The 15,654-nt window shown below is 32.9% G+C and overlaps 1 pseudogene across 1 annotated transcript; it reads right to left on the reverse strand.

Moving 5' to 3' along the window:
* Positions 1-11,303: 11,303 nt before the first annotated feature.
* Positions 11,304-14,453, reverse strand: LOC145618356 (inositol polyphosphate multikinase beta pseudogene; annotated as a pseudogene). The gene is made up of 2 exons (XR_014107903.1): positions 14,362-14,453; positions 11,304-12,531 (listed from the first exon to the last, which is right to left on the reverse strand). The product of XR_014107903.1 is annotated as an inositol polyphosphate multikinase beta pseudogene (transcript).
* Positions 14,454-15,654: the final 1,201 nt, after the last annotated feature.

Here is a 15,654-nt window from a genome sequence, read left to right on the forward strand (position 1 = left end):
TTACGAAAATGTCATTAGATAAACAAAATTTGTTTATCTTCAAGATGAACTTGTATTTTCTCTTTTACTCTATTGTTTTTTTTTTTTTAAGTGTTACACTTATTTTGATCAATTGTGAAACTAATACGCTACGAAATACTATACATATTTGAGAATAAGGGATACCTCAAGTGGTTAAAGCTTCCCTCCCAATCCCGGGATATCCTAGGATCGATTCTCATTCCCGCCCTTGTGGCTCTCTAAACACCAACAACCAAAAAAAATTACTATACATCTTAATATTGTTGTACTGGGTAAGGAGTATTTTATGATTTTCACTCTTATCTTTTTTTCCATTATACGTTTGTACTTGTACTCATATACGTACATTATTTATCTTTCGATAAACTATTAGCTATACATTTTTAAAGGTGAGCATGAGTCAGTATCGAAACCACTATCGTTGACAAATTAGGTATCCAATAGCCCATAACTCTAAAAATGATATTCATGAGTTTAACCAATATGTTAGAATAGTTTGAATTATTGAATTGTGTACTTGTTACTTTTAAAATGATTATTGGTAAACACACTTACACTTTTCACATTAGATATCAAACCGAGTTTGGGCACGCAAACAGACTCAAGAAGAGCAAAGGAAAATGGATGGAGTGAAATTGAATTCATCCCTTTGACTCGTCTATTGTGATTGTGGAACTATGGAAGCCTACCAGGGATTGTAGGGAATTAAGACGATCCAATCTTCTAGCATATTATAAATTGTACAAAGTAATTAACTACTCAATACTTTTTATAAAAATATCATTTTTTGAGTAATTTCTACCTACCATATTGCTCATATGGTTGATGATTGACTTATTGGTTAAATAACAATCCTTCTTATAAAGAGATTGAGTGTTCGAATCTCCTTATCTTGTACTTCGTATGATTTTACATTATTATTCAATCCGTCCATGAGCTACTTCTTGGCCCATCACTCCATCACCTAGCCATGAGAAGTTGAGAGAAAAGCTCCATAGATAATTAACTCATTAAACATTACATGCTAAAGTAGAAATATTGCAATTTTGTAAACCTATTAAAACCCATGGTAATATAAAAGGCAGCAATTAGAGATTCTAAATATCCCACATAGAAAGGAAATAAGAAGTTTAATCACTTAATATAATCACATGAACATAATCATATTGCCGAGCTCGTTATCAAGAGCTTGTAACCCAAGTGGGGGCACTATTGTGATGGGACACGGTCTTAGCCACCTGAGTCGGGCTTTGGGTTGGCAATATATGCTGGCTCGCCCTATCCAAGTCGGGAGTTGGCTCATGTGGGTTGGGCGAAGGCTCGATCTTCATGAGCCCTAAAGTGGAGGGAACTGCGTGAGGCTGGTTTCACAGAGCAACGAAAACCACCTGCTCTTGTCAGTGGAAGGATTACGAGCTTGCGCCTCCTGAGTCCATTAGCACCCCTAGATGGCTTAGATCTTAATTGGACCATCACTTTTTGGAGTAGTATTTTATAATATTTTTTTACATTTTCCCACTCTCCCTTGTATATTTTTTATACAAGCATATAAATGTTTAAATTGAGTTGTGGTGGTGCATTGATATTGATCAATATAGGGATCAAGACTTATAGACACATAAAGCTAACTTAATAACAACAAGAACAAAGGAGAACATAGAGTGTGACATAACTTTGTGGCAAAATATATAATTTTTGTATTGAAGGTTACATGTTCGAAAATTGTATGGATAGCTTGTTTTTATTATGATTTGATCGTGACATGCATCGAATAAATTCTTGACAATGCCTGAGGCCGATTATGGAGTCCCCCTCTTAATAGGAATTTACTAACAATACTCAATCAAATTTTTTAATTGTTTTTTCTCAGCAATTTAAAATGTGGCAGCACTCACCACTCTTTGTATATATTGTAATCCACCAGATATTGGTGAATCATTCTCTCAATATTTCAATGATACCAAAATTGTATTTTTAACCTAGTAGATGTATTTTTATAGATAATCCTTCACGATCCTCTTATATTTGTAAAAAGGACTTATTGGATTCAAGTTAATTTTGCATTTAACTCGTGCTGTTAAACAAGCTTAACACAAAAATATAACCAATTTTCAAAATAATTTATACAACCAAAGAGCCAACAAAAATACTTGCTATCTGAGGAGTCGGTGTAAAAGTCCTCTAAACAAAACCTCGTAACTTAGAAAACCTTAATAGATCAATCTACTATCCTATTGAATACACAAGTTACAAAAACTAAAGCCAAATTTCAATTTTAAAGGGGAGGGGGGGTGGGGATGTGAGAGTTAATAAAAAAGTTCCCACATCGATCATTTACAGAAGATTATATAGATTTATATACTCCTTTAAAGGTTAAGATTTGGCTAGGTCTAGTAGCGTGGGCTTGTTACCCAAGTGGGAGCAATAAAGTTTTGGAATAATAATTGGCAAAAATATTATTGCAGTTGGGTTTCGTTGGGGTGGCATATGCTGGCTTAATAGAGCAGCAGGCCTCTTGCTACTGTTTGAGGATACACCCTTAACTAAATCTAACATGTAATAATATACTTGTAACAATTAGACCTTCACTTTTATTTTAGTTTTTATTTTTATTTTATTATCAAAAATTAAGAATTATGGAAATGCTTAGATTTTGAGGATTGAAGGTTTAAAAATTGTTGATTGAATTAGACTCTATTTGAATTAAAATATTAACACTTCTTAAGGTTCTCGTGCAAACTTATTTTATATGAATTAATATTTTTTATACTGTATTACTTATTTACTTATTGACTTTATGTGATGTAGATTGAATTCATTGAAACATAATATTTATATATATATTTTTTTAAAATTTTTACAACCGTATTTATTGGTTTCAAACTTTTAATATAGACACCTCCAGATTATTTACTTTCGTTTTTTTTTTTTTTTTTTTGTGATGTCTTAAAAAAAAGGGTTAGTTTATATGTAATTTACTAATTTATATCAAAATTATTGACTTTTTTTAGAACAGCATAATTTTTTTTGAAAGTAAGATCAAAATTCTTTAATAAATGTCCAAGCAAAGGGAAACTAACCTAGCACAAAACCAAAACTCCCATATTGATGAATCACACCAATATTTTTAAATTAATATATTATCCACAAAGTTAGGACTATTGCTGAGCTTTGTAACGCAAGCTTGTGACCCAAGTGGGTGCAATAAAGTGGTGGAACGAAAATGAAAGTTTAAGAGCATCTGTGTTAGGTAAGGGCGGTCGTAGCTCACGCAAGTGCCATAGCGCAGACCCAAGACTACAGTCCCCATAGACAAGGTCACACCCGAAACACTGTATCTCCCCCTTACAACGCGGGCGCAGTTGACTACACACTTCTAATGGACCACCACTTTTTATATGAGTCAATAAAAAAATTAGATTAATTCTCATTCTTCTTACGAGTATTATGTTTTCTCATCTATTAACTATTACTAAAACAGAAGTTTGTTGATGCACTACTGCTACATGTCGCTTTCTTAATAAATGTTTTCCGGCCAAAATACAAGGATGATGTCATCTTTTTTTTTTTTTGAACTATCATATGTAAAAATTTTAAAATTTAAATATTGGAAGCTTCTACACATTGAAATATGTATTAGGTAATATTTAACCGTTACTATATCATAATTTTGACGAAAATCTAAAATTTAATTACTTTTTTTTTCGCACAAGGTGCATAATTTGCATATAGTTTTTATTATAAAATTGTAACTCGATTCATTCTCCAATTAAACAATGACTAATCAATACGGAGTAGTATTAACTATTCTTGTTTTTAACACATATATTCGTTCACAATCTTCACATGTTGTTTCGACATTGTTCTCATTGTAATATCGCAAGTATATGAAAATTGCTAAAACTACTTAATAAAACAATGACAATATGTTATTAGCTAGAACAAAATTTAACACATTTTTTGATAAAATATCAGAAGCTCTCAAGATCTTATAAAAAGCTTATTTCAATGTGATAACTAGGGTGTGTCTAGGTGTTGGGTTCGTCCGGCGCACTGGTTGGCGGGCAAGGCTAGGTGTAGGGAGTTTCTTTTTTGGTCTTTCTAGTTTTGTTGTTTGTTTTGTTTTTTAGTTCTCACTGTCAAAAAAAAAAAAAAAAAACTAGGGTGTGTCTCGGATTTTGTTCCGATGTCTACTTTGAGCAATTTTAATATTTTATATTTATTTTTTTTATTATGTAGTTCAGAGACTTATTGATATATTTTTTTTTTATTTTTTTATTTTTATTGTGAGTAACTATAATACAATGACAATAATAAATTATTTCACATATTTCTTTGCTTATATTCTACATTCAAATATGTACTTACTCATATATATTTGTGTGGTTTAATATAGTACTCGTATGATTTATTTCTAGTGTTAATGATGCTATGGAATACAAAATTCTTTATTGATAATGTGACGTGATGCTATTGTAAGAACTCCACGAGTCCACGTGACACATAGATAATTATAGGCACGCCATAATTTAAAAATACCCACATTTATTAATCACAACAATAACTGCATAGTTAATAAACGCATACCAAATTTAGAAGATTGCTGAGCTAAGTAACGAGAGCTTGTAACCCAAGTGGGAGCATTAAGGTTATGGAACAATTGCAAGCATTGTTCTGTTGGCTTAATTAAAGTAGGTTATTGTTGGCTTAATCAGAGCAACATAGCACTTTCTCAAAGTATTGGTTGATCCTCTACTACTTGGGGTAGTGGAATGTCTACTTTGTAAGGGAATCCAACAGAATAATGACTTGTAAATTAGGACCAATATTTTTTAAATGTTTATTTTTGTCCTATTTATTTTTATTTTTTTGTCTAGTCCAATATTATTAATTTAATAAAGTTTTAAATTAAAGTTTAATACTCATCGTTGAATTTTCTCTCTAATCCAATAATGACTTTCAAGATGTACGAACAAAGATTCAATTTATGACTATCACTATTTATTTATCTCGATACGTATTTTTTGAAATATGATATTTTCCTGTTTAAAAGTAGTCATATTTACTGATCATTAATCAAACATTTTAATGGACTAAATTTCAAGTGCTGTGTAAAAAATAATAATAATAATAATAATAATAATAATTAATCAAGTGATGAAATTAAATCATGTGTTTGTCAAAAAAAAAAATATTTATAGGTTATGACAAGTGTCCACTTTTATGTTCAAAATTATCAATTACTAGGTTAAGTACCGTACAATGCACGGTTGTTAAATAGATCATATAATGAAAATAATTTTCTAAAGAAAGATATGAAATATAATAAATCGAGTCACCAAGTATTAAAAAAATATGAACAAAATATATACAATATTAAAATAGTAATAAATAAATAAATAAATAAAGGGTTTTAATAGGCAATTTGATGTTTTAAGAAGTTTACTTTAGATTTTATATGAAGTGATTATCATAAATTGAAAACAAACCTTCTTTTCTAAAACAATATTTTTTTTTTCAGAAAGTAAATTTGGAGAGAAAATTTTCAATAACACGTTGACAAGTGTCATTTTAGATTTGCTTTTAGTACTCCGTAGTATGTAATAGATACCTTCTAGATGGCGTCCTTAATTCATTATAGCTAGGGACTAGGGTAGATCAAATGGGTTATAATTCCTCAGTAATTATTTTCCAAATTGAAAAGGTATACACGATCATAATGGTCCTCCTATCTCAAGGAAAGGAAGCGATCAATGAAATGAAAGAACCAAACCCATGATCTCAAATCTTAAACAACAAAGGAATTGTAACAGGTTGTAGAACACTTACAACTTGTGACATAAATAGAGTGTAGTAGAAGTACCACCAAAAACCAAAATGTGCATAATTAGCTATATAATATCTTAATTATTAGATGTATAATCTTCATATAATAGTTCAGTTGAACATAAAAATTAAACTTCCTCAAAACTGATCTGATATCATGCACTATAAACTTCTAAATGTACTTTTTGACAAAGTTTTCAATAACCAGATCAAAATGCTGTAGTAATAAAAAACGTTGAAACAAAGGGAAACTAACTAGTAATAAAAAAGGTTCCAAAACTCCCATATCAATCAATTACACCAGTATTTTTATATTCATATATTGTCTAATGTTATGATTATTGTTGAGCTAGGTAACGCAAGCTTGTGACCCAAGTGGGAGCATTAAAGTGGTGGAACATGTGGAAGTTTAAGAGCATCTGTGTTCGGTAAGGGCGGTAGCTCATTCAACATACGAATGGAACATAAGCTACTGGCTAACACATATGCAGGGCCGTAGGATAGACCGAAAACAATCCCCACAGAGGACGGATGAGGTCGCATCCGAAACACGGTATCTTCTCCCTTACAAAGCCGGGCACAGTTGATTACAAACTCCTAATGGACCACCATTTTTTTATACCAATAGCAATTTTTTTTAATATAAAATTTCAGACGGAGATTAATTATAATGGAGTATAAATTTTTTTTTTCCTGTTTTAACACAAAGATTCGTTCACATTTCAACATCGTCCTCATTGCAATATTGCAAGTACGTGATATATTAACAATTACTTAAAGTATGCAATAAAACAATGACAATATGTTGGCTAAAAGTCTAAAACAAAACTTAACACATTTGAAAATTAGCAAAAGCTCTCAAAACCTTATAAAAGCTTGTTTTTCTTATAGGATAATAACTACTGTGTGATATTCCAAGTGCTATTCTGAACAATTTTAATTATTTTCATTGAATGAGTTTTAATGTTCAAACCTATTGGTATACATTTTTTTTTAATAATGACATATAATAATTATTCTTGGTTGATGATGTGGTGTAGACGTGTAGTGTAATGTAGGAAGAAGTCCAAGGTCACGTGGCACATAGATAATTTTAGGAACGCCATAATTTAAAATTTCTCACATTTATTAATCACAACATTAATTGTGTAGTTAATACACACATACCAAATTCAAAGGTTTGCTGAGCTTAGTAGCGAGAGCTTGTAACCCAAATGGGAGCATTAAGGTTCTGGAACAATTGCGCAAGCATTGATCTTGTTCGGGGTACTTACTTTAGGTTGTTGGCTTAAGCAGAGCAGCGTAACCACTGCTGAATGCAAGTGGGGATAATCTTAATTGTAAGGGGTACCAACAGGAAAATGACTTGTAAATTAGTTATTGGACCATTATTTTTTAAAATGTTTATTTTCGTCCTAATCATTTTTAATTTTCTATATAATCCAAATATCCAATATATACTTTCAATATTTTTAATTTATACGTAGTATTTAATAAAGTTTAATACACATCGTTTATATTATCGGTGGGTCGTTAAAAGTAATGTGTCCCTTGATTTTTCAGCATGATTTTATATGAGGGCTATGTTCCTATGTCTATTGTTATCCAATTATTACGGAGTATTTTCCAGTGTACGTAGGCAAATCTTGGTTAATTGTAAGGTTTGTAATCTCATACTCAACAGGTTGCAGAATTAAAGGCAATTTCGGGTGTGAATCCTCATACCCTTTCCCTCCACTTTCAAAACCCTAGCTCGGTAATATGGACCAGGTTGACTTATGAGACATTTCAGCTCAATAGACCCTTTTTCTGACCTGAAAAAAAATAAATAATACGAAGTACGAAGTATATTACAGAGTACTCATACTCATGGAGTCTTAGCATTCCTAAACTCTAGTTTTTGGGGAAGAAAATTGCAACTCCTTACAATTTATGTTGTCATAAAAAACGATAACCACATGATACATGATGATCGAGTTTCATAGGATAACAAGTAGTACAATCTTAAGAGTCTTTTCCAATAAAATAGAGAACCACAAAAAAAAAGTCAGAAAGTGTGGTGAGTTTTAAGAATTTCAACAAATTAATACTTCGTACTAGTTTAGTAATTTACTAAAAATTTAGGTTCCTCTAATAATACAAGTTGGTCTTATCTAAAACTCTTTGAAAAGTTTTGCACTTCCCTTAGCTTCCAAATGAATAGTGTTTTACCAAGTAGGCAAGTACTATATGTGGACATGTGGTATACTAGCAGAGTTTGTGTTTCAAATGACTCAAAACTATGAGATTGTGGGATCAATTTCGTTAATACAATTTAACTTTTCATTCGTGTGTTAATACGCACTTCCGACGTTGATTTGCATTGTTTTTTTACAAATGAAAAATCTATCGTTCAATGGTAAACTAGTACTATGCACAACAGCACAAGAGGTACATTGAGGCAGCTAAAACAATCTCTACGCTTTAAATAAGATATTAGTGAAAGAAATTTAACATAATCCAAAAGAGAAGTTAAGTCCCACATCGAAAGTTCACAAAATATTTTCATAATTTATAAATCTAAATATGGTATTAACATGTCGCTGAGTTCGGTAACGTGGACTTGTGACCCGAGTGGGAGCACCAAGGTGTTGGAACAGGGTATCGGCTAATTGGGTCGGGTTATGGTTGGCATATGCTGGCCCGCCCTATCCAAGTCTAGAGTTGGCCCATGTGGGTTAGGCGAAAGCCCGATCTTCTTGGGCCCTAAAGTGGAGGGGACCGCGTGAGGCTGGTTTCACAGAGCAACGAAAACCTACCCGCTCATGGCAGTGGAAGGATTACGGGCTTGCGCCTCCTCGGCCCATTAGTACCCACTTGGCTGATACTCCAATTGGACCAACATTTTTTTTCAAAAAAAATTCATTTGAAAATTACTGACCTAACCTAGTATTTTACACTTTTCTTCCCACTTTAACTTGCTTTATTTTAAATACCATGGTTTGTCACATTTAAAGCCATTGGTTGCCCTTTTGTAGTGGGCATGAGGAGAGAGAAAATGAAATGATATTTAAAAAAGAAAATTTCATCAATTTTGGAGAGAGAAATGTTATGACCAGGTCATGGCCATGACCTTTGGCAAAAGGTGGGCAAAGAATTTGAGTCCGCCACTTGTCCATCTATAATTGGATGATAGTATTTATTTTTTATTTTCTTTGTACAAGTATAATAAAGAAATTATTTATGAGTAGGGCAGTAGTGGGCAACCAATGAGAGTTTATGGTCATAGGTGGGTATGAGAATTGGGCATAAATGAGATGGAAGAGAGAGATATGTATTAAATATTTGATGACCACCATTGGCTTGGGCAACCAATGGCTTTACTATAGCATGGTTTCAATCATTCCTACTTCATCCTTTTATTTTTTTTGGTTACTTTTCACTATTATTCCTTCTAAAACCCTATGCATAAAACTTCGTACATGAAGTTATGAAACAAGTAATAAAATACAAAGAAATACTTTATTTTAAATAGCATGGTTCGCCACATAGTAGCATTAATAATATTTTACTACTTTTCTTTCCACTAATGGTCCCTCATATAATATTTTAAATATTTTCATGTTCTCTCTCTTCCGGACATATATTCACTTACACTTTTATAGATTTTTTTTAATAATTTTCAATCAACCCTACTTTCATCGTTTTTTTAATTACTTTTCATTATTATTCCTCCTAAAGTTCCGTACATGAAGTTATGAACAAGTAATTTAATACAGAGAAAGAAATGCTATAGTGATTAATCCAATCCATAAGGCTATGGAAATTTTGAATAGCATGGTTCGCCACATAGTAGCACTTTTATAGAATACTTCGTGCCTGAAGTTATGAAACAAGTAAAAAATTAAATACGGAGGAAGTAGTACAATACTGATTGATCCATTCCATAAGGCTACGCTGTGGAAAATTTGAATAGCATGGTTTGTCACATATAAGCATTTCCAGATAATACTCCGTGTATGAAGTTATGAAACAAGTAATTAAATACGGAGGAAGTAATTAACAAGTAATTTTCACTACATAGTAGCATTACTTGTATCGGAATGAGATGATTTTAATGTAATTGATCGTATTTTATTGATGAATGATGAGTAGAAGGAAACTCTGTTGCATACTTCGTATAATTTAGAAAAGAAAGGGTTCCCATATCGTTAAATTACGTGAATTTGCACCAATTAATAATACCATGAAAAGGGTAATAGTTACTGCTGGGCTCAGTAACGTGGGCTTGTGACCCGAGTGGGGGCAATAAATAGATGGAACAATAAAGAATTGAGAAAGTGGTGTAGTTGGGTAGAAAGGGGTGGTTTTAACTGTTGGCTTTGAGAGAGCAGCAGGCCCAAGTTACTATGGTTCCCTCCTTGGGTTCGGAAGTAATGGGTACCCGCCTAAAATGAACACTCCGATTTGCACACTAATCTTCTTAATTGGACTTTCTATTTTTTCTCAACAATCCCTAATTTTTTTTAGGGTTTTCCTTTGAATTTTGATGGTCATTTATTTCATAACATCACCAAATTACTAATGTATTATAGTTTTGATTCCTCTAATTCAAGTAACTTCATCCTTTTTAACGGCTTGTGGAAAAAGTTTTGAACTTTGTAATCTTGTTTACAACTGTGCTTAATACGATATTGAATATAGTACGAGTATGAGATTATGAGTGTTGTTTCTGCCTTTTAAGGTCTTAACATTAATAGTTGCTCAAAAATTTCATTGATAAAAATAATTAAAATATATATATTCCAACACTTTGGTTACTCGCATCGAGACATTTTTTAATACATAAAACAATGCATGAAATTGATTTCTATTACACCACTAGGTATTGATTTCATAACATAAAACTATAAACATGAAAGAAAACTAGAAACCACATGAGCTTTATAGGATACAATCTTAAGAACCATTTCCAATGAAATAGAAAACCAATAATGCTAAATTTCGTCATGAAAGGGTTCCCATATCATTAAATTACACGATTTTGTACTAATTAATATACCATTAAAAGGCTAATATTAATTGCTGAGCTTAGTAACGCAAGCTTGTGACTCGAGTAGGAGCATTAAATTGATGGAACAAAAAAGATTTGATATGTGCAATTGTATCTATCTACAAGGTGGGAAATTGGTTGGCTTGTAAGAGCAACTGGACCGTATCCCAAGCAATGGGCCCATATCCCGCCCATATGTAGAATTACGACTTGCACACAAATCTTCTAGTTGTACCATCTATTTTTATTTTTTATCAACACGGTGGTGTTAGAGGTGTCAAATCCTGACCTGAAATCGACTTGAAAAACAAATTAATTGTACTCTTAAAGTTTTAATGCCAAACTGTCCTTCAATTATGTATTGATATTGCTGAATTCTATAAATCAAGTTGTACACTAGACAACCCTCAATAACCTGCTATAATCAACTACTGACATCCTTAAAAACCCACTTGTTTTTCCAAGAAAATCACATACTTCATATCTTCACACACTCTATTCTGATGAAATAAAAGTATTAGTAGCCAATGCGAGCCGAGGCTTCATGATCAGCTAGTTGATTAAACAAGGTGCAAATTACCAAGAACACTATTTCCTCCATAGCATGCCAAAGCTGTAGCTTTCCAAAAAGTAGCGAGCTATAGCATCAAACTGATAGTTCAGAACTAGAAATCGGAACTACAGTTTTGACAGTCGAAAAAGCATGAGAAACTTAAACATCTTTAAGCAGCCGGAGCATCCAACCATTTGGGTTTGCTGAGCTGTGTGGCAGATGCCTCTGAAATGAATTTGATTAGCGAGGAAAGACCACCCAAGAAGTTATGGTCGATAACATTGTTGCCTTCAAACACGTGTGCAAAATCAATAAGCTTAATCGTAGACTGAGGATTTCCACCGTTCTTTTCTGATTCACCATCGTAGATTAAGAGGATCGAGCAAGAGTTAAAGTGAAAATCTGTTTGATCCTCAAACCATGATTTTAGTTCCAGCAATTGTTGAAAAATTCCAGAGAAACCACCATACAAATAACAAGCTGGTGCAGAATCAGGCTTGCAATCTGAATCACCTACTTGATTTGAAGACACAAACTTCCTCAAAACTGATCTGACATCATCTGCTGTAAACTTCTGAATTTGCTTCCTGTCAGGTTTCCAATAACCAGATTTTTTACCTTGGTATATCTGCAGGCCAGATATCCTGAAACCCAAAGAAAGGCTGGTGGTTCCTCTATCTTTGCGGAGGCACTTCGCAACGTAATCCTCCGATGCTTGAGGATACCATGTCCTGGATCCGATTTTGATGTCCATGATGCACGGTTTTATGTAATCCGAGACAACATCTTGCAAAACAAGATGAGGATGCAGTCCAGATCCATCAGACGCCTCAATAATATGTGTACCATAAAATACAGGGAAGAAGCGGAGAATTTGCTTTTTGACTTTTGAGGTAGAATAGAGTGCTTCATAGAAAGCAACCTCTCTAGAGCCTCGTTCATCCTCCTGGAGAGGCTTGCAAAAGCGCCCTGATTCGTCTATCTGTGGGCCTAATTTTCCCCCAAGGGCCAGGTGGCCAGCAACCTGATGCTCCGGAAATTTGAACATGATGTTTGTGTCTGAAGTGTTTAGGTGTTGAGACTTTAGTGCTCAAATCAGCTACAAGATTAAAATGTACATTATCAGAAACAGACCAGAGTCAAGGAGGTAATTCAGGAAGAAAGGGCCAAAAGAAAAAGAAAATAGAGAGAACTTGCATCCTGAAGAATTGAGGATAAATAAGAAACTTCTATCAAGAAATATCAAAGACAATGTTATTCTGCATTTAGTCAATGTATGTTGATGTTTAAAAATCATCGGAGGAGCAGATGGATATCGATCTAGCATAGCAGATAAAATCTTCTAAGTACAAAAAGATAGGAATCTCATGGAAGATTACCTTAGCTTTCATACAAATGCATTCCCCATCATTCTCCAATATATGATATATAAGCAGTAAGCACTCATTTTGCCTCACACAAAACACACTATAATTACCAGATTCGATTTCATTAATATTACAAACTGTTACAAGATACAGAATTTCATGCATAAACATGAAGAGCATTAAGTTTGAGCCTCAAGTGAAACAACAGCAGTAGAGCAACCCAGGCCATTCTAGCTAATTGTGAATATACCAATGACTTGGCACCCAATATGACAAACATTTCCCTTTTTTTCAAGAAGTTCATCCATAATATTACAGAAGTTAGCCTACGTATATAGTTATAAACCAAAAAAAGGTAGTTGATTCAACTCTCTTACAAAGTTAAAAGAGGGCCTTTTGCGCTCTTGTATACTAATAGTAAATTAGAAATCAATCAAAGCCTTAATCCCATAAGTGAGGTCGGCTAACATGAACCAAGTTTGATTATTCCGTGCAGTCATCGACATAAATATTCCTCCTCCATCCCTTGCGATCCAATGTAATAGTAAATTAGAAAGATCATTGCAATTCTACCTTAAGTTGCCATTACCCCTTCCTTATAAATTAATGATGATAAGATTTAACAGAAGTGAGGTTGTTTGTAAGTACTATGTATATTAATTTGTTAAATTAATTTCTACCAAGATTGTACAAGTTCTTCCAAGAAGAGCCTTCCCCACATCAATTCAAAGTGAACATCAGTCATTTGATAAAGACATAGTTCCCGTCAAAAAAATAAAGTTAAAGACATACTTCACTTTAGAATGCAGAATATGCATTTAAGACAATTCAAACCAAACCCTCCTTTTCTAAATTACATGAACCTTTAACTAAGCTAGATTAGTTTCAGAACTATATTTCTTCGAGTTTCAATAAATTACATGACCCTGTAACTAAGGTAGATTAGTTTCAGAACTATATTTCTTCGAGTTTCAATAACTACATCGTCTACATGACCCTGTAACTAAGCTAGATTAGTTCCAGAACTACAGTTGTTCGAGTTTCGATATAAAAGGTTTGTAACAAGGATTCTTACTTAATAAATCTTGAGTCCAACAACATTACCAATTCAGAAGATATCCATAAACTTTGCTTTCAACTCCCTAATTAGCATTATATGAGTACTCTATTATCATCAAATTACTTTAAATTTTACCCAAAAATGGAGCAAAATTAGCACTTTTATAGAAGTTAAAACATAGCTTCTGATATTATCAATTCCCAACAATTAACAAGCATAAATAAATTCATCAACCCTCCAACTTTTACATTCATGCACTAAATATACTCATCTAACAATAATATTCAATCTAATACTAGACATTTATCAAACAATTTGGGGGCAAAAACACAAACATGCAAAATGTATGAAACGAACATTTCTCCAATTTACAAACACAACTTCCAAATCACAAAAAAAATAGCAACAAAACCCAGTTTAGCAAAATTTTTAACAACAATAAACAACCCAGAAAACTTAACAAGATTAGAAAGATTACAGAGGAGAGAGAAAATGACAAAACCTTGAATTTGTTCAATTTCTTGAGAGGTTAGGAACTCAGTGTTCGGCTGGCTGGCAATTTGGCATGCAATTGTTACTATAAGAAGCTTCGTGGGATTATTCACAAGTTTATGAAATTCAAAAGTTTCTGTTTTATTGCCAAGATTGCCAACAAATAATCAAATAATTCCGGTGACATGACACATTGACACCCCACGCCCACATGCCCTCGTCTCGATCTCGAACTTTTGCGTAAGACGTAGTGGTCGTAGTCACATATTGTATAAAACACATCCGTTGTATATATCTTTCAAATAATTTTATAAATAAAATAAATTAACATTATAAATATTACTCGTATTATATTTGAGATATTGTTCTTGTATAAAAATATATTATTGATACCAAAAAAAATGAAAATTTGTTACTTGTACTCGTATCTCACTTAATTTCCCCTTAATACCCTTCCTTGTGGCAAACTATTATTTTTTTTTTTGAAAAACTATTATTTTTTTTTTTTTGAAAGAAGTCCCAAAGGACACTAAATTTCATTAATATAAGCCATACGGCATCTACAATTGACAATGAACGATAATGAAAACGAATTTAACAAAATCAAACAAGAATTAATCGGGGAAGGGCTAAGAATCCAAATACATAAATATAACAATTCGGCATATTCTCGATTCGTTGTCTCATACAACTTTTTGAGTGGATTCGTCGTCGCTTCACAATTTTGTAAGAAAGTTAATTCTTGTGCTGATTCCGTAACCCGAATCCGAGCCCTAATCAATAGTAGCCCCGCACAACCGGAGACCAAATTAAGCACAAATAAAACCTTGTCTTTTGAAGGAGTACGAAAAACCTTGTCTTTCGAAGGAGATCGAAAAAACCTTGTCTTTCGAAGGAGATAAACCCTTTCTTTCGAGGGAGACATTATTGTAACCTAAAACAAAAGGCTTAAAAGAAAATAAAGATTGGGGCTTTCCACCGGTGAAATCCGATGGAAGCCCCTTGAAAATTGACAATGGAGACTAGGTTTAGGAGAGAGAAGAGAGAAAAGGAGGCTAGGGTTTATGTTTTCTATTCTTGTGGCAAACTATTATGAATACGGTATCTATTATCTATATAAGTATATAACCAATGACTTGTGTTATCATGCACCATTTGTCCATTCATTTACGACGTGTGAGGTGCATACATCTGTCAGTAATAGCGACGGCAATATGGAGAGTATTAGAGTAGGGTATAAGCCTATGGAACATCAGCCGTCTAAGCAAGCTAGAAAACTGATTCCTGTTAATACAAGTTTAAG

The sequence above is a fragment of the Chenopodium album genome, chromosome 26 (assembly GCF_948465745.1).
Source record: "Chenopodium album chromosome 26, dcCheAlbu1.1, whole genome shotgun sequence".
Classification (NCBI taxonomy): domain Eukaryota; kingdom Viridiplantae; phylum Streptophyta; class Magnoliopsida; order Caryophyllales; family Amaranthaceae; genus Chenopodium; species Chenopodium album.